Genomic DNA, 22,953 nt, shown 5'->3' with positions numbered 1-22,953 from the left:
TCAGGCTAATTGGCCAATAATTTCCTTTCTTCTGCCTCCCTCCCTTCTTGAACAGTTGAGTAACTTTTGCAATTTCCCAGTCCTCCAGAACCATGTCAGTATCTAGTCATTCTCAAAAGATTATTACTAATGAGTCCACAGTCTCTTCCGCTAACTCTTTCTGAACCATGGGTGTATACCATCTGACCCAGGTGACTTATTTACCTTCAAAACTTTCAGCTTCCCAAGCACCTTCTCCTGACTAATAGCAACTGCACTCATTTCTGCCGTCTGACACTACTGCTAGGCTAGTGTCTTCCACAGTGAAGAATGATGCAAAATACATATTCAGTTCTTCCACTATTTCAATACCTCCCATTACTGCCTCTCCAGCATCATTTGCTAGTGGTCTAATATCTATTTTCACCTCTCTTTTACTCTTTATATATCCAAAAACACATTTGGTATTCTCTTTGATATTATTGTGTAGCTTACTATCTTTAATCTTATTACCATATTGAATCTTTTCTCTCCTTGTTTGTTTCAGTTTCCTTCTGTTTGTTTTTAAAACTTCCCACTAATTTTTATTCTATTGTAAGCCCTCATTTAGCATTTATGTTGTCTTTCTCAGCCAATGTTGCATCTTTCTGCCTTTAGAATACTTCTTTAGGGTGCATCTACCCTGTTCCTTTTGAATTGCTCCTAGAAACTGCAGCCATTCCTGCTCTGCCATCATCTCTGTTAATGCCACCGTCCAATCAATTTTGGCCAGTTCTTCCTTCATGCTTCTATGATTCCCTTTACTCCACTGTAGGAATGATACATTTAACTTTACTTTCTCCCTCTCTCTCAAATCACAGGGTGAATTCTATCATGTTATGATCATTGCCTCCTAAAGGTTTGTTTACCTTAAGCTCTCTAATTAAATTGAGTTCATTACACAACACCCAATTCAGAATAACTGATCGCTAGAGGACTCAACCACAGGTTGCTCCAAAAAGCCATCTCACAGGCATTCTACAAATTACCTCCCTTGGGATCCAAAAATGTATGCCAACATGTTTTTTTCCCCAATTTACTGTACCTGCATATTGAAGTCCCCCATGACTTTCATAACATTGTCCTTTTAGACCATAACCATAAGACCATAATACATGGAGCGGATTTTAATCCATTTGGCCCATTGAATCTGCTCTGCCCTTCAATCATGGCTGATTGTTTTATCTCCTACTCTGCCACACTTCCTGGTCTTCTCCCCATAAACTTTTGATGCCTTGTCCAATCAGAAACCTATCAAGCCCTACCTTAAATATATCCATTCACCCAGCCTTCACAGCTACACGTGGTAACAAATTCCACAAACACACCACCCTTTGGCTAAAGAAATTTCTCCACATCTCTTTTAAATGGACACCCCTGTATCCTGAGGCTGTGCCCTCTTGTCCTAAATTCCCCCACAATATCCTTTCCATATCTACTGTCTGGGCCTTTCAACATTCAAAAGGGTTCAATTAGATCCCCCTCATTCTTCTAAATTCTAGTAAGTACAGACCCAGAGCCATCAAACGTGCCTCATTTGATAACACTTTCATTCCCAGGATCATCCTTGTGAACCTCCTCTGAACTCTTCCCAATGCCAGCACATCTTTTCTTAGATAAGGAGGCCAAAATTGTCCACAATACTCAAGGTAAGGCCTCACCGGTGTCTTATAAAGCCTTAGCATCACATCCCTGCTCTTGTATTCTAAACCTCTTGAAATGAATGCTAACATTACATTTGCCTTCCTCACCACCAACTCAACCTGCAAGTTAACCTTTAGGCTGTCCTGCAAAAGAACTGCCAAGTCTCTTTGGTATCTCTTTTTTTTTTGATTTTCTCCCCATTTAGAAAAGAGACTGCACATTTATTTCTACCACCAAAGTGCACGATTATGCATTCTCCAACATTGTCTTTCATTTGCCACTTTCTTGCCTATTCTCCAAATCTGTCTAAGACCTTCTGCAGCCTATCTTTTTCATTAACACTACTTGCCCCTCTAACAATCTTTGTATCATCTGCAAATGTGGCAACAAAGCCATCTATTCCATCATCTAAATTATTGATATACAGCATAAAGAGAAGCGGTCCCAACACTGATCCCTGCAGAACACCACTAGTCACTGGCAGCCAATCAGAAAAGGATCCTTTTATTCCCACTCACTGCATCCTACCAATCAGCCTATACCCCAGCCGTGCCAGTAACAGTCCTGTAATACCATTGGCTCTTAACTAGGTAAGCAGCCTCAAGTGTGACACCTTGTTAAAGGTCTTCTGAAAGTCCAAATATACACCATCCACTGCATCTACTTTATCTATCCTAGTTGTAATCTTGTCAAAGAATTCCAACAGGTTCATCAGGCAAGATTTTCCCTTAAAGAAATCACGCTGACATTGCCCTATCTTGTCCTATGTCACCAAGTACTCCATCTCCCCATCTTTAACAATTGACTTTGACATCTTTCCAACTACTGAGCTCAGGATAAGTGGTCTATAATTTCCTTTCTGTTGCCTTCCTCCTTTCTTAAGGAGTGCAGTGACATTTGCAATTTTCCTGTCATCTGGCACCAGGCCAGAATCCAATAGATTTTTGAAAGATCATTACTCATAGCTCCACAATCTTTACCATTACCTCTTTCGGAACCCTAGGGTGCAGTTCATCTGACCTAGGTGACTAATGTGCCCTTATGGTCTTTCAGTTTTTTGAGCACCTTCTCATTGTAATTGTAAGTGCACACACTTCTCTTCCCTCACACACTTCAATATCTGACACACTGCTAGTGTCTTCCACAGTGAAGACTGATGCAAAATACTCATTTAGTTCATCTGCCATTTCCTTGGCCCTCAGTTATTATTGCTCCAGCCTCATTTTCCAATGGTCCTATATCCAGTCTCATCTCTTTAATTTTTTTACATACTTGAGAAAGCTTTTACAAGCCACTTTGATATTGTTCACTAGCTTGCTTTCATATTTCATCTTTTTCCTCCTAATGATTCTTTTAGTTGCTCTCTATTTAGGTTTTTAAAAGCTTCTCAATCCTCTACAGTCCCATTAACTTTTGCTTCATTGTATGCCCTTTCTTTTGCTTTTACGTTAACTTTGACTTACCTTGTTAGCCACGGTTGATTATTTTGCTATGTGAATATTTCTGTTTTTAGAATACATCTATCCTGCACCTTCCTCAATTTTCCCAGAAACTCACGCCATTGCTGCTCTGCTGTCATCCATGCCAGCATCTCCTTCCAAATTACTCTGGCCAGCTCCTTTCTCATACCACTGTAATTTCCTTTACTCCACTGAAATACTGCTACATTAGACTTTACTTTCTCCCTATCAAATTTCAGGATGAACCCAATGATATTGTGATCACTGCCTCCTAACTGTTCCCTTCCCTTAAGGTCCATATTCATCTCTGGTTCATGACATAACACCCAATCCAGTATAGCTGATCGACCAGTATGCTCAACAACAAACTGCTTTAAAAAAGCCATCTTGTAGGCATTCAATAAACACTGTCTTGAGATCCATTACCAATCTGGTTTTTCCAATCAACCTGCATGTTATAATCTCCCATGACTATCATAACGTTGCCCTTTTGACACACCTTTTCTATTTCCTGTTGTAATCTGTGGTCCACATTCCAGCTACTGTTGGGAGGCCTGTATATAACTGCCATCAGAGTACTTTTACCCTTGCAGTTTCTTAACTCATCCCACAAGTATTCACCATTTTCCAAACCAATGTCACATCTTTCTACTGATTTGATGCCATTCCACCCCCTCTGTCTACCTTCCTATCCCTCCAAAACAACATGTAACATTGGACTTCCAGCTCTCAGCTACAACCATCCTTCATCTACGATTCAGTGATGGCCACAAGATCTCCTGCCTTATTTTTTATATTCCGTGCATTGAGATATAACACTTTGCGTACTCTATTTGCTACCCTGTTTGATTCTGCATCCCTCATGCACTGATACTCATCCTGCTGTCTGTAATTTTGTCCTATCCTCTGCCTGCCCTCCCACATAGTCCGACTGCATGCTATGTTTTGTTTTTTTGCAATTTGTCCTATCCTGAGTCCTTTCACTCTGATTCCAATTCACCTGCCAAATTACTTCAAACTCTCCCAACAGCTCTAACAAACCTGCCCACGTGAATATTTTTCCCATTCAGGTTCTGTTTCAATCCTTCACTTTAGTACAGGTCATATTTCCCCCCCAAGAGATCTCAATGATCCAAGAACCTGAAGCCTTGTTGCCTGAACCAGCTTTTCAGCCACACACTTATCTGCCAAAACATCTTGTTTCTACCCTCACTGGCGCATTGTCCAGGTGGCAATCCAGAAATTACAATCCTGAGAAATTATTGCCCTCACATGATTTTCTATCTACCATTGGAATTTGTTGCCCTTATCCTGGCTACTCTTCAGAGGCCTGTATATAACAGCCTTCAGGGTCTTTATACCTTGGCATTTCCGTAACTCTACCCACAAGGTTTCTACATCTCATTTTTTACAAACAGAGCCATGCCACCCACTCATCCTACTTTCCTGTCCTTTTGATGCAATGTGTATCCTTCTTTGTTAAGCTCCCAATCATAATCTTCTTTCAGCCCTGCCTCAATGATGCCCACATCTTAGCTGCCAATCTCTAACTGTGCTACAAGATCATTATCTTATTCCGTATCCTGCAGGCATTCAAATACAATTCCTTCAGTCCTGAATTTGATTGTCTCCCATTACACTGTAATTCATTCCACTTATTCACTTATTCCATTTTGCACTTATCGTCTTCCTGTCCTCCTTGACAATCTCACTATAAGCTGCATCTACTTGTTTAGCAACTGGCCCATCTTTGGCTCTATCACTCAGATTCCCCCCCCCCGCCCCACTGCTAAATTAGTTTAAAGCCTCCCCAACAGCTCTAGCAAACCTGCCTGCAAGGATATTGGTCACTCTTAGGCTCAGGTGTAACCCAACCTTTTGTACAGGTCATACCTTCCTTAGAAGGAGATACCAATGATCTGAAATCAGAAACCCTGCCTCTTTCACCAGATCCTCAGCCACTCGTTCATCTGCAAACTCATCCTGTTCTTATCTTCACCGGTGTGCGGCAGAGGTAGCAGATCAGAGATTACTACCCTCTAAGTTCTGCTTTTCTGCTTTCTACCTAGCTCCCTAAATTCTCTCTTCAGGACCTTCTCCCTTTTTCTATCTACTTCAATAGTGCCAATATGCACCACGACTTCGGGCTGCTCACCCTATTCCTTTAGAATGAGGAGATTCTGATCCAAGATGTCCCTGGCCCTGGCACCTGGGAGGCAACATGCCTCTAACATGCCCACAGAATACCATGTCTACTCTCTAGCTATGGAATCCCTTATTACTGCTGCAGAATTGTCCCCCCACCCCACCTTCCATTCTGAGACACAGCCTCAGAATCAGTGCCAGAGACCTGTTTGCTGTGGTGACCCCTTGGTAGGCTGTCCCGCCAACATTATCCAAAACTGTGTACTTGTTATTGATAGGAATAACTACAGGGGTATTCTGTACTGACTCCCGATTTCCTTTCCCTCTCCTAACTGTCACCCAGGTACCTGCTTTCTGTAACTCTGGGATGACTAGCTCCCTGTAGCTCCTATCAATCACCTCCTCAGTTTCCCATATGAACCAATAGTCAGTGAGATGCAACTCCATTTCCTTATCATGCTCTGAGGAGGTGAAGCTTCGTGCACCTGCTGCAGTTGTGTTTACCCAGGAGGCTGGATGTCTCCCAGAATTCCCACATCTCACACAAAGAACACAACCCAGCCCCTGGAGCCATTCCCACTGCTCTGAAGATGTACCAACAGATGAAGAATGAAGAAGAAACTTACCAGATATGTATCTCATCCAAGACTGTTCCCAATGAAGCCTGATGAGTCAAAGCCTCCACACACTGACTCTGGTCCGCTCCAACAATGGACACTCAACAATGGCTGTTCTGCTTAAACCTCCCATATTTTTATTTGCCCTTGCTAATGAATCACAATTTGATTGGGTTTCTGAAAGCCCATGAATCCTCCTTTGTAAAATCTTACTCATTTACCTGTGATCCCCTCCTCTTTTGCTCCAATTTGATTGGTCTGGATTTGATTTTGTCAGGCTTACTTTTAAATATATCCATAGTCTGCTTCAAGTGTTCATGTAATAGTAGGTTTCATTTTCCAATCACTTCAAGTATACCATTTTTCCTGAATTCATTACTTAGTTAGTTCAGATTGATTTACTGGAATTTATCACAGTTCATGTTTAAACCTTATTTATATTTTACCAATAAATCTCCTATTAATAACATGTCCATAATGTAATTGTTGTGAGATAATGGTTAATGTAAAATGTTACTGAACATTGTTGAATGTAGTTTTAATTGACTCCATCTTTACAATTTCTGTTTCAGTATCTAGAAGGTTCAGTGAAGCAATTAACAATTCATTTGTCAGCAGCTGCACTGAAAACAAATAAGTAGTTTTACATTATTTTTACCTTCCTTACATACAGAGGAAACTTCTGCATCTTTTTTTGTTTTCTTGGAAAATGGAATGAGTGAGTGAAATTAAAAAATATCCAGGCTTGATTAATTATTGATTAAAACAAACATCACATTAAATAGGCAAAAGCATTGGGAAAAGTAGGACATATTGATGTGACACAGAGGTCAACAACAGTAATATCAGACCAAGGGAAGTGTTAAAGATGCTCTGCTTTTTACATCAAGGGACCGAGCCTTCAATGCTGAAAACTAAAGGAATTAGCAGAGTGGATAATTGCTTTGGAGAACATTGAATTACACATCTAGAACTGACTGCCAGCTGAGTCATACTTACTTTGACTTTTAGTCTCAATGGTCTGATCTCTGCCAGTTCCATTAAAAACTTACATTTGTTTAAATTTCTAAACCACTAACATTACCATCCTGAGCCAAGGAATCTTAGAGAGATAAATTTGTATAATGAAAATTCAAACTTAGAAAATGACTGTGTAAGTGGAACTTTCAGAACTTTAAAGAGGACTACTGCATCGCACACAATGTGCAATAGTAAAGTTATGAATATTGGCCACATGTAATTTCAAGAGTTGCATACAATGCTTCATCTTAATGTCCTAATCTTTCACAGCAATGAGACTCTTGAAGAATACAGTACCAAGTAGTCTTCAAAAGATTGCCAACTATAACTTGGGATATAGGAACGAGTACAAATAGTTCTGCTATAATGCATTTTCTGTAATAGAAACAGAAAATAGGTGCAGGAGTAGGCCATTTGGCCCTTTGAGCCTGCACCGCTATTCAGTATGATCATGGCTGATCATCCAACTCAGAACCCTGTACCTGCCTTCTCTCCGTACCCCCTGATCCCTTTAGCCACGAGGGCCATATCTAACTCCCTCTTAAATATAGCCAATGAACTGGCCTCAACTGTTTCCTGTGGCAGAGAATTCCACAGATTCAGCACTCTCTGTGTGAAGAAGTTTTTCCTCATCGCTGTCCTAAAAGGCTTCCCCTTTATCCTCAAATTGTGACCCCTCATTCTGGACTTCCCCAACATCAGGAACAATCTTCCTGCATCTAGCCTGTCCAATCCCTTTAGAATTTTATACGGTTCAATCAGATCCCCCCCTCAATCTTCTAAATTCCAGAGAGTATAAGCCTAGTCGATCCAGTCTTTCATCATATGAAAGTCCTGCCATCCCAGGAATCAATCTGATGAACCTTCTTTGTACTCCCTCTATGGCAAGAATGTCTTTCCTCAGATTAGGGGACCAAAACTGCACACAATACTCCAAGTGTGGTCTCACCAAGGCCTTGTACAACTGCAGTAGTACCTCCCTGCTCCTATACTCGAATCCTCTTGCTATTAATGCCAGCATACCATTCACCTTTTTCACCGCCTGCTGTACCTGCATGCCCACTTTCAATGACTGGTGTATAATGACACCCAGGTCTTGTTGCACCTCCTGTTTTCCTAATCGGCCACTGATATATGAACTGTTAATAACTATTTGCATTACAAGGGTCACAATGGTCATAACATGATCACAATTGGAAAACCTGTTTAAATTAGTGCTTTGGAGACAACTACATCTGGTTCTGCTCTATCATGGCTTTCTATAATGCAAGGTCTCTCATGAATGTAACTACAGTGTTATAGCTACAGATATACAATACGGTGGAGAGCATGCTGTGAAGAGGCTGCAGATGGTTGAAGACTCAACAAGTTCCATTACAGGTACAAGCCTCCCAACCATTGAGCAATCTTCAAAAGGTGGTGCCTCAAAAAGGTGGCATCTATCAATAAGGACCTTCACAGCCCAGGAAAAACCCTCTTCTCATTATTAACACCAAGGAGGAGCCACAGGAGCCCGAAGTCCTACGCTTTTAAGAACAGCATCTTCCCCTTCCCTACTAGATTTCTGAATGGTCCATAAACTCATGAACACTACCTCCCTAATCAGTTTTTGCACTGATTAGTCTTATTGTAACTTATAGTTTTTTTTAATGTCTTGCACAGTACATCTGCCACAAAAACTAATTTTCACAACATATTCAATGATAAAAGACATGGTTCTGATATTGAGAACTACATGTACCTGGGGTTCTCCTTTGGGCAATAAGGCATTGTGGATTCAATGAAAAGTTCTCTTGGAAAGCATCAGAATTGCTCAGCCACAACATTATCTCAAATCTCAGAAATATTTAGTCTATTAATAAAAAAAAATGGTTGTCTTCAGTCAAGCACAATCCAACAGTATTATAGACAAGCATTTTCCTGTGTCTTCATTTTTCTGTTTTTTTTACTCAAGAAACTTACTATATTTGTGTGTGTACATGATCTGTAGCTACAGCAATAATGTCAGACAAGCTTTGAATTTTGATTGATATTTAATGCTACATAGTCACGAGCTTCAGTTCTTTGATGAATGGAAGCCAGAAATTTAGTTTCAGAATGTGTGCCAATAATATATAGAAGTTTTGGCACATTATTTCAGTTATATGGATCATAATAAAGCATGCATGACAAAGGGATTTCTAATTATGAAATATAAAATTCATAGGGTGGTGAGGTGGTCTCTACCAAAGTTGTTGTAAGGTGCTCCTTTTCTCTGCTAGCCTGTAGGTCACCCTTGGGCAAGGTATAGCACCTGCTTAACCCTGTAATAAGGGTCACATGAAGCAATGGGAGCAGGTGGAGGATGGTCATACAAGTAGCTGGTGCACAGCACAAGTCTTGGTTATGTGCCAGGTGGACAATCGCTGAAGAGTATTTATAACATCCATGGTCACCCATCTTGTAAAGACCCTGCCCAGAAGGAAATGGCAAACACTTCTGCAGAAAAATCTGTCAAGAACAATCATGGTTATGGAAAGACCGTGATTACCTATGTCAGACAATACAGCACATAACGTGAACAAATATAATACATGCATAATTTTTTTTGAAGTGGGAGGCCATTCAACCCATTGACTTGATGTTAACTTTCATAGCAATTCATTCCTCAGATTTTCTACTGTTGCCGATTTTCTGACAGAGTTCCTTTAACCACACCTTATACTTCCCATCTCCCAATTTTCCCATGGTGCCGAGGGGTTAAATATAGTGTGGCCAATTAATCTAATAATTAACATGTATTTTAAATGTGAGAGGAAATTGAGCACTTGGGGGAAAACCCAAATAGTTACAGGGAGAATGTGCAATACCATGCAGGCCACACTGGTGATCTGGATCAGGCCTGGGTTGCTGAAGTCATTCAATTCCAGTACCTTGAATTATCCCTTAACAGTCTTTGCCATAGACCTATTTTCATTAAGATCTTTAATTTATAAATGTTGAACATATTCTTTGTCTGTGTCCAATAAAAATATACCATGCTGCAACTTGACAAGATTTAAATGCTTTCTTCTAGATTCTTCAATTTGGATATCTTCTATTGATTTGACAAAAAAAGAACTATTTTTTATTAGTCTGCTCCTAACCCTAATCATTAATAATTAGCAGGCTTGCTTCTCTAAACCTCTGTGAAGTAAAAACACAGACCAGTGGGTAAGTTTGCAATCATATTTTCCATGGTGAAACTTACACTTCATGAAATTCTTTTACCCAGTAACATTGGATTACTTCAGTGGTGCATATTACATTTGGTGAAGTAGGATGGCTGTTCTAGAGTCAGGGAGAGATATGACATGGAAATAGGTTCTTCGACCCACCAAATGCATGCAAGTAATGACAAATCATTAAGTCCTGAACCCCTATAGCCACTAAATATTTAAATGACTACATATTCCAAATAAAAGAAAGAAGAAGATCGTGGCCAAGTATCTGAACTTGCTGCAGCTGTTGGCACTTAATTGAGCAAAAATATACCAATACTTCACCCGTTAAGGTATTGTTTTCCATTAAAGTACAATACTGCTGCAAATGCCCAATGGAAGTTATAGACCTTTGTCGTAACCGAGGTACAGAAGCCTGAAGGATCAAACTCAATGGTTCAGGAACAGCTTTTTCCCATCTGCCATCTGATTTCTGAATGGACATTGAACCCATGAACATTACTTCACCACATTTTTTTTACACTATTTGTTTAATTTAACTATTTTATATAAGAGAGTCTATATACTTATTGTAAATCATAGTTTTCACAATTTAATTATTAGGTATTGCAATGTGCTGCTGCCACATAACAAATTTCGTCTTTTTAGACCCTACTTCATTGTAAGCGCTAAAAAGATAGGATGTGGCAATGTGAATTTCAATGGCTGTCCTCCATCTGCTGGACAGGAAACTCAGATAGGCCACCAATATTGTTGGCTGGATAAGGAGTGCTTGTGAACACACCAAATGATTCTTATCAATTTAGACATGATGCCTAATCAGCAGTTAGTTTCCAGAGAACTGCTGCAATAGGGTGTAGACATATAATGTACAAAATATATAAGAGGCCCTTTACATCTGTTGTGACTGACAATTGATCTGATTTAGGGAAATGAGTCAATTTGTTCTGGCAAGATCTTACATGAGTTTTACGCAAAGATTGACTTGAGTATGTGTGTAGTTTACACAAAGGAACACAGATGAAGGAAAACAGTTATTCGCCGGTGTCACAATTTAGACTGAGGAAACAAAACATGCTATGCCATTCCAGAAATCTTTGAATATTCCATCAGGTAACATTAAACAAAACAACCTTTAAGGATGGAAAGACAAGTAATTTACTCAATGAATATGATGATATGCATACCCAATAATGAAAAAAAATGTTGATTCTTATTAGTCTACACCAGCGGTCCGCAACCGTTGGGCAGCGGACCGGTACCGGGCCGCAAAGCATGCGCTACCGGGCCGCGAGGAAACGATATGATTTGGTGATACGAGTCAGCTGCACCTTTCCTCATTCCGTCACGCACTGTGTTGACCTCGAACGCACGCGAGCTCATTACGCATGCGTCATCCATGTCAAAGCGGGAAGGAGATCAACTCCCCGAGCTTGCAAATGACGGCGGGCTAAAAAGTATGTTTAACATAACACCTCTGCTGGCAATCCGGATCAAAATCAAGGCTCAATATCCTGAGATAGACATGGAAGCACTGAAAACGTTGCTTCCATTTCCAACATATCTCTGCAGTGAATGCAACGAAAACTAAATTGCGGAATAGACTGGACATAGGGAACCCGTTCGAGTATCGCTGTCTCCCATCACCCCTCGATAGGACCGTCTTGTTGCAGGAAAACGAGTATTCAGCCCAGGGCCCCCACTGATTCAGCGATGTTGGTGCTTTGCAATGATTTTATATGTTCATACGAGGAAAATATGTGCTGTATGCTTAATATCCAAACGTTACTTGAAATGTTATGATGCTGTTGACTTAAGTGACTTACAGAACCATATAACAATTACAGCATGGATACAGGACATCTCTCCCCTTCTAGTCAGTGCCGAACGTTACTCTCACCTTGTCCCACCGACCTGCACTCAGCCCATAACCCTCCATTCCTTTCCTGTCCATATACCCATCCAATTTTTCTTTTAAATAATATCGAACCTGCCTCTACCACTTGTACTGGAAGTTCGTTCAACACTTACTTCAAGCTCCCCTGTCCTCCTCTGATAATTGACTTATTGCTATATTCACGCGAGGAAAATATGTGCTGTGTGTTTAATATTAAGTTTGTTAGATAATCCCTTTTAGAAACAAAATTGAGTGTATTAGCCACTTATCACCTATATTCGGGTCGTGATTAACACGCTCCCCCCCCCCAACAGAATCGCCAAAAACGATTTGCAGAAAGGAATTCGCATGTTCACGCATGCGCACTGGTGCCCGCGCGAGGCTTCATGGTCGTTGTAGTCTTTTGGGGTAAACACAATGTATTTGACTGCTACTCTTGTCCGTTGGCAACCATTCCCCACCACACCCCCCCCACACTGGTCGGCCGGTCTGCAAGAATATTGTCAATATGAAATCAGTCCGCAGTGCAAAAAAGGTTGGGGACTCCTGGTCTACACAGATAGGTTAGAAAACCTACACAAAATACCTAGTTCATGTGCTTGTTGAAGAAAAGTACGAAGTTCCTTCCAGAATTTGTATGTGGTGAATAAAATAGTAAACTTCACGATGTATCTGTTTATGTATGTAATAAATAGAGGATGAGAGTCTGTCACTCCCTCTGCACATTTTATTGATGACTTTAGCATGGAAAGGATTGAAGAAATATTTTAATTAAAATAATATCTGAGCATTAATGTCAAAATAAAATGACTTCTGTACAATACTATCAATTTATCAGCTTTGCAATTTCCTTCTATGTTGATTTGTTAACCCTAGACTGTGACACTGTTATCCCCAACATGGCTGCTGCTAACTGGAACAATGTTCCTCCATTACAGCTAAAGTGATTTCAGATGGTATAATGGATAATGATGTCCAGGAAGGCTTGTTAGTGACCATGCTGTGAAATGTTGAATTAGCATTTGAGAGAGAGATATCATTAAAGGGTGGGAGCCATTTAAAAGGAAGAAGTTTTATTGGGAGAGAGTTTTATTTGAGCCAGTAAAAGGAAGGGAGGTGTAAGTGAAGCAGCTATTGTTGGAGTGGGCCAGTGTTAGAGTGGGAAGTTTTGTTTCTACAGGTTCAGATGAGAACCAGTTTGGGCAAGCAGACAAAGGTTCTAAGCTTCTAGTAACTTTTGCATTCTCTTTCATTGTGTACTAGTATATAATGGTGCACTGAAAATGGGTCAGAATTAGTGGAATGTTCTTTATTTGGAAAGTGAGAAGTCAGAGACCTCAAGTCTCCCTAATAACTATAACTGCATTAAGTGCATCAAATTGCAGGTCTTCAGACTGTGTTAAGGAGCTGGAGCTGCAGCTTTGTGACCTTCAGCTCATAAGGAAGAACGAGGAGCTACAAAGTGGTAGTCATTCCTATGTTGCAGGAGGCAGGTATCTGGGTAACTGTCAAGGAGATGAAACTGGAATAAGCAAGCAGTGCAGAATATTCCTGTTGCCATTCACCTCAATAATGATTATACCACATTGGATCCTGTCGGTGGGGAGCGGGGGCGATACTCAACCTTCCAGGGAGACGCAGCAGAAATTGGGTCTCTGGCACTGAGTCTGGCTCTGTGGCTTAGAAGGGAAGGGGGAGAAATGGAATACAGTAGTGATAGGGGATTCCATAGATAGAGGAACAGACGAGATTCCGCATATGTGAAAAAGCCAACCAGTTGGTATTTCGCCTCCCAGCTGCCAGGATTAGGGATTATTCAGATTGGGTCCACAGCATACTAGAGGACAGTGAGCAGCCAGAAGTCATGGTACATATTGGTACATATGACATAGTTGGGAAAAGGGAGGCGATCCTGAAGAGAGAATATAGGAATTGGGTCAAAAACTGAAAAGCAGAATTTCCAGAACATATCAACCTCTGCTTTAAATATACTCAAAGACTTGGCCTCCACAGCCAACCATGGCAAAGAATTCCAGAGATTTACTATTGTCTGGCTAAAGAAATTCCTCATCTCTGTCCTAAGGGATGTCCTTCTATTCTAAGGAATCCTGAAAAGGACTCCCAAGTCCCTTTGAACCTCAGATTTTTGAATTTTCTCTCAGTTTAGTCAACAGTCTACACCTTTATTCCTTCCACCAATATGCATGACCATACACTTCCATACACTATATTCCAACTGCCAACTTTTTGCCCTTCTCCCAATCTGTCTAAGTCCTTCCACAGACTTCTGGCTTCCTTAACACTATCTGCTTCTTCATGTGTCTTCATATTGTCCACAAACTTGCTACAAAGCCATCAATTCCGTCATCCAACTCATTGCATATACCATGCTGCAGATAGAAAAGGAACTTTGTAGTCACAGGTCCTTTTGGAGTACTAAAAGAAAGCAGAGGCAGGGAAGATATGTTTGATGGTAGAAGTTATGGATGTTGATCCAATGAATCTGAAGACTGATGTGTGGAAGTGCTCTGCCGGAAGAAAAGTGATTGACAACAGAAATGCAGAGAATAGCAGAGACACAATTCAGAGCAAGTCAATAAAACCATTAGACCACAAGATATAAGAGCCGAATTAAGCCATTCAGCCATTCAAATCTGCTCAGTCATTCCATCATGGCTGATCCAGGATCCCACTCAACCCCATACAGCTGCCGCCTTGTCATCAACTTAACAAGCCCTGACCGATCATAAGTCCATAAAATATAGGAGCAGAAGTAGGCCACTTGGCCCATCGAGTCTGCTCCGCCATTCAATCATGGGCTGATCCAATTCTTCCAGTCATCCCCACTTCCATGTTTTTACCCCATACCCTTTGATGGTCTGGCTAATCAAGAACCTATCCATCTCTACCTTAAATACACCCAATGACTTGGCTTCCACCGTCACTCGTGGCAAAAAATTCCACAGATTTACCACCCTCTGACTAAAGTAATTTCTCCGCATCAGTTCTAAAATGACTTCCTTCAATCCTGAAGTCATGCCCTCTTCTCCTAGAATCCCCTACTATGGGAAATAACTTTCCCCCTGCCAAATTAGTTTTAAACTCTCCCTAACAGCTCTATTAAATATGCCCGCCAGGATACTGGACCACTTTGGGTTCAGGTGTAACCCATCCTTTTTGTACAGGTCATAACTCCCCCAGAAGAGGCACCAATGATCCAGGAACCTGCATCCCTGCCCCCTACACCAGTCTGTCAGCCACACATTAATATGCCTGATCATGCTATTCCTGCACTCGCTAGCACATGGCACAGGCAGCAATCCTGAGATCTCTACCCTAGAGGTCCTGCCTTTCAGCTTCCTACCTAACTCCCTGAATTCTCTCTTCAGGACCTCCTCCCTTTTTCTCCCTGTGTCATTGGTACCAACATGTACCAAGACTTCTGGCTGTTCACCCTCTCCCTTCGGAATACTCTGCACCTGATCTGAGACATTCCATACCCTGGCACCTGGGAGGCAACACACCATGCGGGTATCTCTATCAGGCTGACAGAACCTCCTGTCTGTTCCCCTCACTATGGAATCCCCTCTGACTACCACATTCCTCATCTTCCTCTTCCCCTTCTGCACCACGGAATCCAGCTCAGTGCCAGAGACCCGATCGCTGTGGTTGTCTTCTGTCAGGTCATCTCCCTCACCTGCAAGATAATGAGATAACAGTTACTGAGGGGGATGGCCACAGGGGTGCTCTATACTATCTGAGCTCTTTCTCTCACATCCCTGACCGGGAGGAAGCTGGACAAAATGTGTGGCATGGTAGCATGTTGGTTAGCACAATGTTTTACAGTACAGGTGACCCGGGTTCAATTACCACCACTGCCTGTAAGGGTGCTCTGGTTTTGTCCCATGGTCTAAAGACATATAGGTCAGTAAATTAATTGGGCATTGTAAATTGTTCTGTGATTAGGATAGGATTAAATTGGGGGATTGCTGGGCAGCATCACTTTAAGGGCCAGAAGGGTCTATTCTACAATATCTCAATAAATAAGTAAATAACTATTTGTCCTTCAGTCAGCCATCTGTAAAAGAGAATTTAGTCATTGTTACGTTGCTGTAAGTGGGAGTTGCTGTGTGCAAATACTGCCACTTTTCCTACTGTATTTTTAGACTTCCAAATTAAGCCACTGGCAGTAAAGTGCTTTGCAATGCCCTGAAGCTATGTAATGTACTAGATAAATCCATCAAACAATTGCTGGGGAAGTTCAGTGCATCAAGCAGCACCTATGGGGGGAAAGGAGTTGTTGAAATTTTGTTCAAAATCTAGCATCGGATCTCACATAAATGCATGTTATTTTCTTTCAAAGTTCAGACAAGCACACATGATCGTAGGTGATTTGAACTTTCCACATATTGACTGGGACTTCCATTCTATTAAAAGGATTGAATTGGATAGTGTTTGTCAAATGTGCTCAAGAAAGATTGCTCAGTCAATATATTGAGGACCTAAATAGAGAAAGTGCAATATTGGTGTTGCAACGAACGAGGCGCAGGACACAGGCACACAGACATGGGCGTGAGCATTGAAAGACAAACAGGAGGGAGTACAGGAAAGCAGGAGGCAGGCAGAACTTATCTTGACAGAGCGTAGTAGGGAAAACAGCAGACAAAAGTTTTCTTAGCGCAGAGAGAGAGAGTTTCACAGGTAAACCTCGGAGCTGAAGTAAAACTTAGAAAATTTACCTTGACACGGAGAGACTGAGTTCCACAGGTAAATCTCAGTACTGAAGCAAAACTTAGAACACACAATCCTAAGCAGCTGGGAAACGTTAACTACCATACTGGCAAAATCAACAATCTGGCAACTAGTGGGTGCAAAGCCAGGGTTCTTGTGCTGCAGGTCTTGATGAAAACCAGGTGTGCCACCATCAAAGGAAATTAGGAGACAATGGGGAACTAACGGTTGGGACCATGACAATTGGATATCATATTAAGGAATGAGATAGGGAACATGATAGAAGTGTGTGTAAGGGAACATTTTGGATCTAGTGATCATATTTCCATTAGTTTCAAGATAACTATGAAGAAGAATTAGTCTGGTCCTTGGGTTGAGAATCTGAGAAAGGCCAATTTTGATGCAATCAGAAGGGCTGGGATGTGTGGATTGGGATAGGTTGTTTTCTGGCAAAAGGATGCTAGGTATGTGGGAGGACTTCATAAATGAAATTTTGAGAGTACAGAGTTTGTATGTTCCTCTAAAATGTAGGCAAGGCTGTGAGGTTTAGGGGACTATGGATATTGAGGTACTTGCTAAGAAAAAGGAGGCATCAGAGAGGATCCTGATTCAGCAGGTAAAGGCAGCAATGAACTAACAAGATACTTGAGTATAAAAAATGTAGGAGAACTCTTAAGAGGGAAATCAGAAGGGCAGAAAGAAGTCATGAAGTTGCTCTGACAGACAAGGTGAAGGAGAATCCCAAGTGCCACTACAGATATATTAAGAGCAAAAGAAGCAAGGGACAAAACAAGTCCACTTGAAGATCAGTGTGGTAATTTATGCATGGAGCCAAAACAGATGGGGGGAAATCTTAAATAGAATTCTCACGCCTGTATTTACTCATGAGGGTACAGAGTCTATAGAACTGAGGAAAAGCAGCAAATGGGTTATGGACTACATACGGATTGCAAAATAGGTGCTTTCTGTCCTGAGGCAAATCAGGGTGGCCAAGTCCCCAAAGACCTAACAAGATGGCCCCTCTGACCTTGTGGATAGCTAGTGCAAAAACTGCGTGGGCCCTGGCAGAGATATATAAAATGCTGTTTACCACATTTGTGGTGGTAAAAGACTAGAGGATAGCTAATGATGTTCTATTGTTCAAGAAAGTCTCTAAAATTAAGTAGGCAAGTTAAATGTCAGTGGGTTTTAATGTCACGAAAAATTATTGGACGGTGTTCTCAGACTAGATAAATACATATTTGGATGGACAGGGCCTGATTAAGGTGCGTCAAGATAGCTTTGTGCATAGTAGTGTCTAACATACATTATAGAATTTTTTGAGGTGGTAACCATTAAAATTGACAACCTAAACTTAAAGCTATCAAGGATTTTCACCATTCAATCCATTTAATAGGTTTTGATGAGGTCACCCCTCATTCTTCTGAATTCTAATGAATACAGGCCTAGAGCCATCAAATTCTTTTCATACGAAAAGCCATTCAATCCTGGAATCATTTTTGTGATCCTCCTTTGAACCCTCTCCAGTTTCAGCACATCCTTTCTAAGGCCCAAACCTTCTGACAATACTCCAAGTGAAACCTCACCAGTGCTTTATAAAGTTTCAACAATACATCATTACTCTTAAATTCTCATCTGCTTGAAATGAATGCTAACATTGTATTTGCCTTCCTCACCACAGACTCAACCAGCAAATTTTTGCGCCTCCAATTTTGCATTTTCTCTACATTTAGAAAATAGTCAATCATTTCATTTTGTCTACCAAAGAGCATAACCATACACCTCACAACACTGTATTCCACCACCCACCTCTTTGCCCATTTTCCTAATCTGTCTAAATCCTTCCGTAGCCTCTCTACTTCCTCAAACCTACCTGCCCCCCCACCCATCTTCATGTCGTCTATAAACTTTGCAAAAAGCCATCAATTCTATGATCCAAATCAGTGACATAATGTAAAAAGAATTGATCCCAACACAGACACCTGTGGAGCATAACTGTTTCTCGGTAGTCAGTCAGAAAAGGCTCCTTCTGTTCCAGACCTTGCCTCCTACCAATCAGCAAAGCTTTACCCATGCTAGAATTTTTCCTGTAACGCCATGGGCTTGTAGCTTATTAAACAGCCTCATGTGCAGCACCTTGTCAAAGGTCTTCTGAAAATCCAAGTGCACAACATCAATCTATTCTACTTTTTCTATTATGCTTTTTACTTCTTCAAACAGTTCCATCAGATTTGTCAGGCAAAATTTTCCCTTGAAGAAACCATGCTGCCTAAGGCGTATTTTATCATGTGCCTCCAAGTACCCTGAGACCTCATCCATAATATTCGCCTCCAACATCTTCCCAACCACTGACATCAGACTAACTGGCCCATAGTTTCATTTCTTCAAACTCTCTCCCTTTTTGAAAAGTGGTGTGACATTTACAATTTCCTAGTCTTTCGGAACCATATCAGAAACTAGTAATTCTTGAAAGATCATTACTAATATGTTCACGATCTCTTCAACCACCTTTTTCAGAACTCTAGTGTGTACACCATCTGGTCCAGGTGACTTATCGAACCTCAAACCTTTCAAATTCCCAAGAACCTTCTCTCTAGTTATGGTATCTTCACACAATTCATGTCCCCTGACACCTGGAACTTCCACTATACTGCTAATCTCTTCCACAGTGAAGCCTGATGCAAAATACTTATTCACTTCATCTGCTATTTCATTGTCCCCCATTATTACCTCTTCAGAATCATTTTACAATGGTCTGATAGCCACTCTCACCTCTTTTACACTATGTATCTGAAGAAACTTTTGGTACCTTTTTTTATATTATTGGCTAGCTTATTTTTGTATTCAATCTTTACCTTCGTAATGACTATTTTAGTTGACTTCTGTTGGTTTTTAGAAGCTTCCTAATCCTCTAATTTCCCTAATCCTCCAATCTTTGCTCTATTAACACCCTCTCTAGTTTCCATGTTGACTTTGACTTCTCTTGTTAGCCATGGCTGTGTCATCTTTCCTTTAGAATACTTCTTCCGATTTGGGATGTATATATCCTGTGCCTTCCGAATTGCTTCCAGAATGACAGCCTTTGCTGTTGTGCTGTCACCCCTACCAGTGCTCTTTTCCAACTCCTCTCTCATGCCCTTGTAATCTCCTTTGCTCCACTGTAATACTGATACATCTGACTTTAGATTCTCCTTCTCAAATTTCAGTGAATTGAATCATATTTTGAAATCTTTCCCCTAAGGGTTTTTTTTTTAAACCTTAAGCCCTCTGATTAATTCTGATTCATTGCACAACACACAATCCAGAATAACATATCCTCCAGTGGGCTCAATTTCGAGCTGCTCTAAAAATCTATCTTGTAGACACTCTCGAAATTCTTCCTCTTGTAATCCAGCACCAACTTGATTTTCCCAATCTACCTTCATATTGAACACCCCCATGACTCTTATAACATTGCCCTTTTGGCATGCATTGACTATCTCCCATTGTAATTTGTAGGCAACATCCTTTCTACTGTTTGGGGGTCTGTATACAACTCCCATCAGTCTTTTTACCCTTGCAGTTCCTTAGCTCTATCCACGACGACTCAGCACCTTCTGACCCTTTGTTTCCTCCTTCCAAGGATTTGATTTCATTGTTTGACCAACACCTTGCTGCTTTCCTTGTGATACATTGTGTATCCTTGAACATTAAGCTCCCAGCTATAATATTTCAGCCATGATTCCATGATGCCTACAAGATCATTACTACTGATCTGCAACTGCGCTGCAAATTCATCTACCTCATTCCATATACTGCGTGCATTCGGATACAACACCTTCAGTCCTGTATTCACCCTTTTCAATTTTGTTGCATCATGCTCAACCTTTTGATTCCTAACTTTGTCTGAGGTCTTATCAGCATCTACCTGCACAATCTCTCCACTAACTGTTCAGGCAGTCTAGTCCCCCTCCACACTGTAAATTTAGTTTAAACCCCACTGTGCAGCACTACCGAACCTTCCTGCTAGGATATTAGTCCCCCTCCAGTTCAGGTGCCATCCTTCCCTCTGTCTCACATTCCCTGGAAGAGAGACCAATGATTCAAAAATCGTATGCCCTCTCTCCTGCACTAACTGCTTCATCACATATTAAACTGTATGATGTTCCTAGCTCTGGCCTTACGAGTATATGGCACAGGCAGCAATCTTGAGATCATAACCTTGGAGATCCTGCCCTTATAACTGAGGACTTAACTCCCTGTAGTTCCTATGCGGAACCTCATCACTCATCCTAATCATGTCATTGGTACATACATGGACCATGTCTTCTGGCTGTTCGCCCTCCCACTTAAGGCGGCTGAGGACTCGATCAGAGATACCCTGGACCCTGGCACCCAGGAGCCCACTGTCAAGGTCCAGTCTGTGAAATCTATATTCCAGTTCACGGTCCTATTCATCGATCCTTATTCTGGGTTTTCCTGTTTTCCCTTGTTCCATTGGGTGCCTTAATTGAGGCACCTGATTCTCATTTTGGGCTGGCACATAAATACCTCTGCATGCTAAGGATTCCCTGCTGGACTGTTCCCTTCCCCTCTCCATCTGAATCCCTGACAGTTTCCTCAGTGGTCACCTCGGCAGTCATCGTGGCCCTGCTTCCAAGAAAGGGTTCTGGCCCTGCTTCCTGGAAAGCATCCTGGCCCTGTGGTCCAAGGAGGGTCCTAATCAAGTCGAGTCCAAGAACTGAGCCAAACCTAGTCTGAGAGCCTCACCCAGCGCAGGAATTCCCTCGCCTAGTCCAAGCCACTTCCAAGAAACTCGTCCTGGCTTTGTGCTCTCGTCCTGTCCATGTGCCACGTCTTGTGCAGGAGTTCCATATCCAGTCCTGTAGCCATGTCGTGTCCTCGCCTAGTTCCGAGGTCCAAGCCTGAGTCAAGACCCAGGTTCCGGGTTTCTGTCCAGTCTCTGGCTCAGAGTCCAAGCCTAGGCTCCTAGTTCCATGTCCTGGTCCCGCTTTCACAGTCTTAGTCCTAGTCCGGGCCCTGGGTCCTTGTCTCATCCAGGGCCTGTGTCCATGTCCAATGTCATTTTTTCCTGACTCCCCTTGCTTTCTTAATAAACCTTTCCTGTTCCTAGTACTTCAGTGTCTGTGTCTTGCATTTGGGTCTGCTCCCAACGCCCTTTTATGACAGCAACATACAATCTGGTTCCATTCTCACCCATGGAACCTTGTGTCCATTCCCCTAAATAATGAATCTCTTATCACCACTGTGTGCATCTTCTTCTCCCTCCCCATCTGAGTTACAAAGGCAGACTCAGTGGCAGAGACCCATCCACTGTGACTTTCCTCTTCTAGTTCAAACTCCCCCCCCCCGCCACCTCGACAGTATCCAAAGTGATATACTTGTTGTTGAGGAGGGATGGCCACAGGGGAACTATAAAATGGCTTCTTAACCTCTTTCCTCTTCCTGATTATCACCCAATTTCTTGTTTCCTGCATCCTGGATATAACTACCTCTCTATATGTCCTATCCATCACCCCCCCAGCCTCCTGAATGATCCATAGTTCATCCAGTTCCAGCTCCAACTCCTCAATGTGGTTGTTAGAAGCTGCAGGTGGATGTACTTTTCACAGTTGTCATCATCAGGGACAATAGAAGTTTCCCTGCTTTCCCACATTCTGCAAGAGGAGCCTTACACCACTCTGCCTGTTATCTCTATGGGAAAAGCCAGAGAGGGGCAGTAGAAGTTGCCACTCTGACTGGAGACCTGCGTCTAGTGGCTTGCCACATAAATCGATACCTGGTCTGCTATTGTTTGTCATGTATATCAACAATTTGGATGATTATATGGAAACCTGGAGCAGCAAATTTGTGGATGACACCAACATTAGAGTGTAAAGGACAGTAATCAAGGCTATCAAAACTTTCAGCAGGATTGAGACCAACTGGGACCAAGGCCTGAAAATGGAAAACGGTGTTTAACTGCAGGTGTTGCAGTTTGGAAGGACAAATAGTGTAGGACTCACACAGTTAATGATAGGGCACTGAAGAATGAGATACAACAGTGTGATCTGGGAATACAGATCTATAATTCCTTTAAAGTGGCATCACAGGTAACTTGCATTGTAATAAGAGCTTTTGGCACAGTGCCACATTGGTCTCAAAAGTATTGGGCATGGGAGTTAGGTTGAAGTTGTATAACACATTAGTGAGTCTGAATTGAGTATTGTGCATAGTTCTTG

Source organism: Mobula hypostoma, chromosome 5 (assembly GCF_963921235.1).
Source record: "Mobula hypostoma chromosome 5, sMobHyp1.1, whole genome shotgun sequence".
NCBI classification, from domain to species: domain Eukaryota; kingdom Metazoa; phylum Chordata; class Chondrichthyes; order Myliobatiformes; family Myliobatidae; genus Mobula; species Mobula hypostoma.
This window is presented reverse-complemented; position numbering follows the sequence as displayed.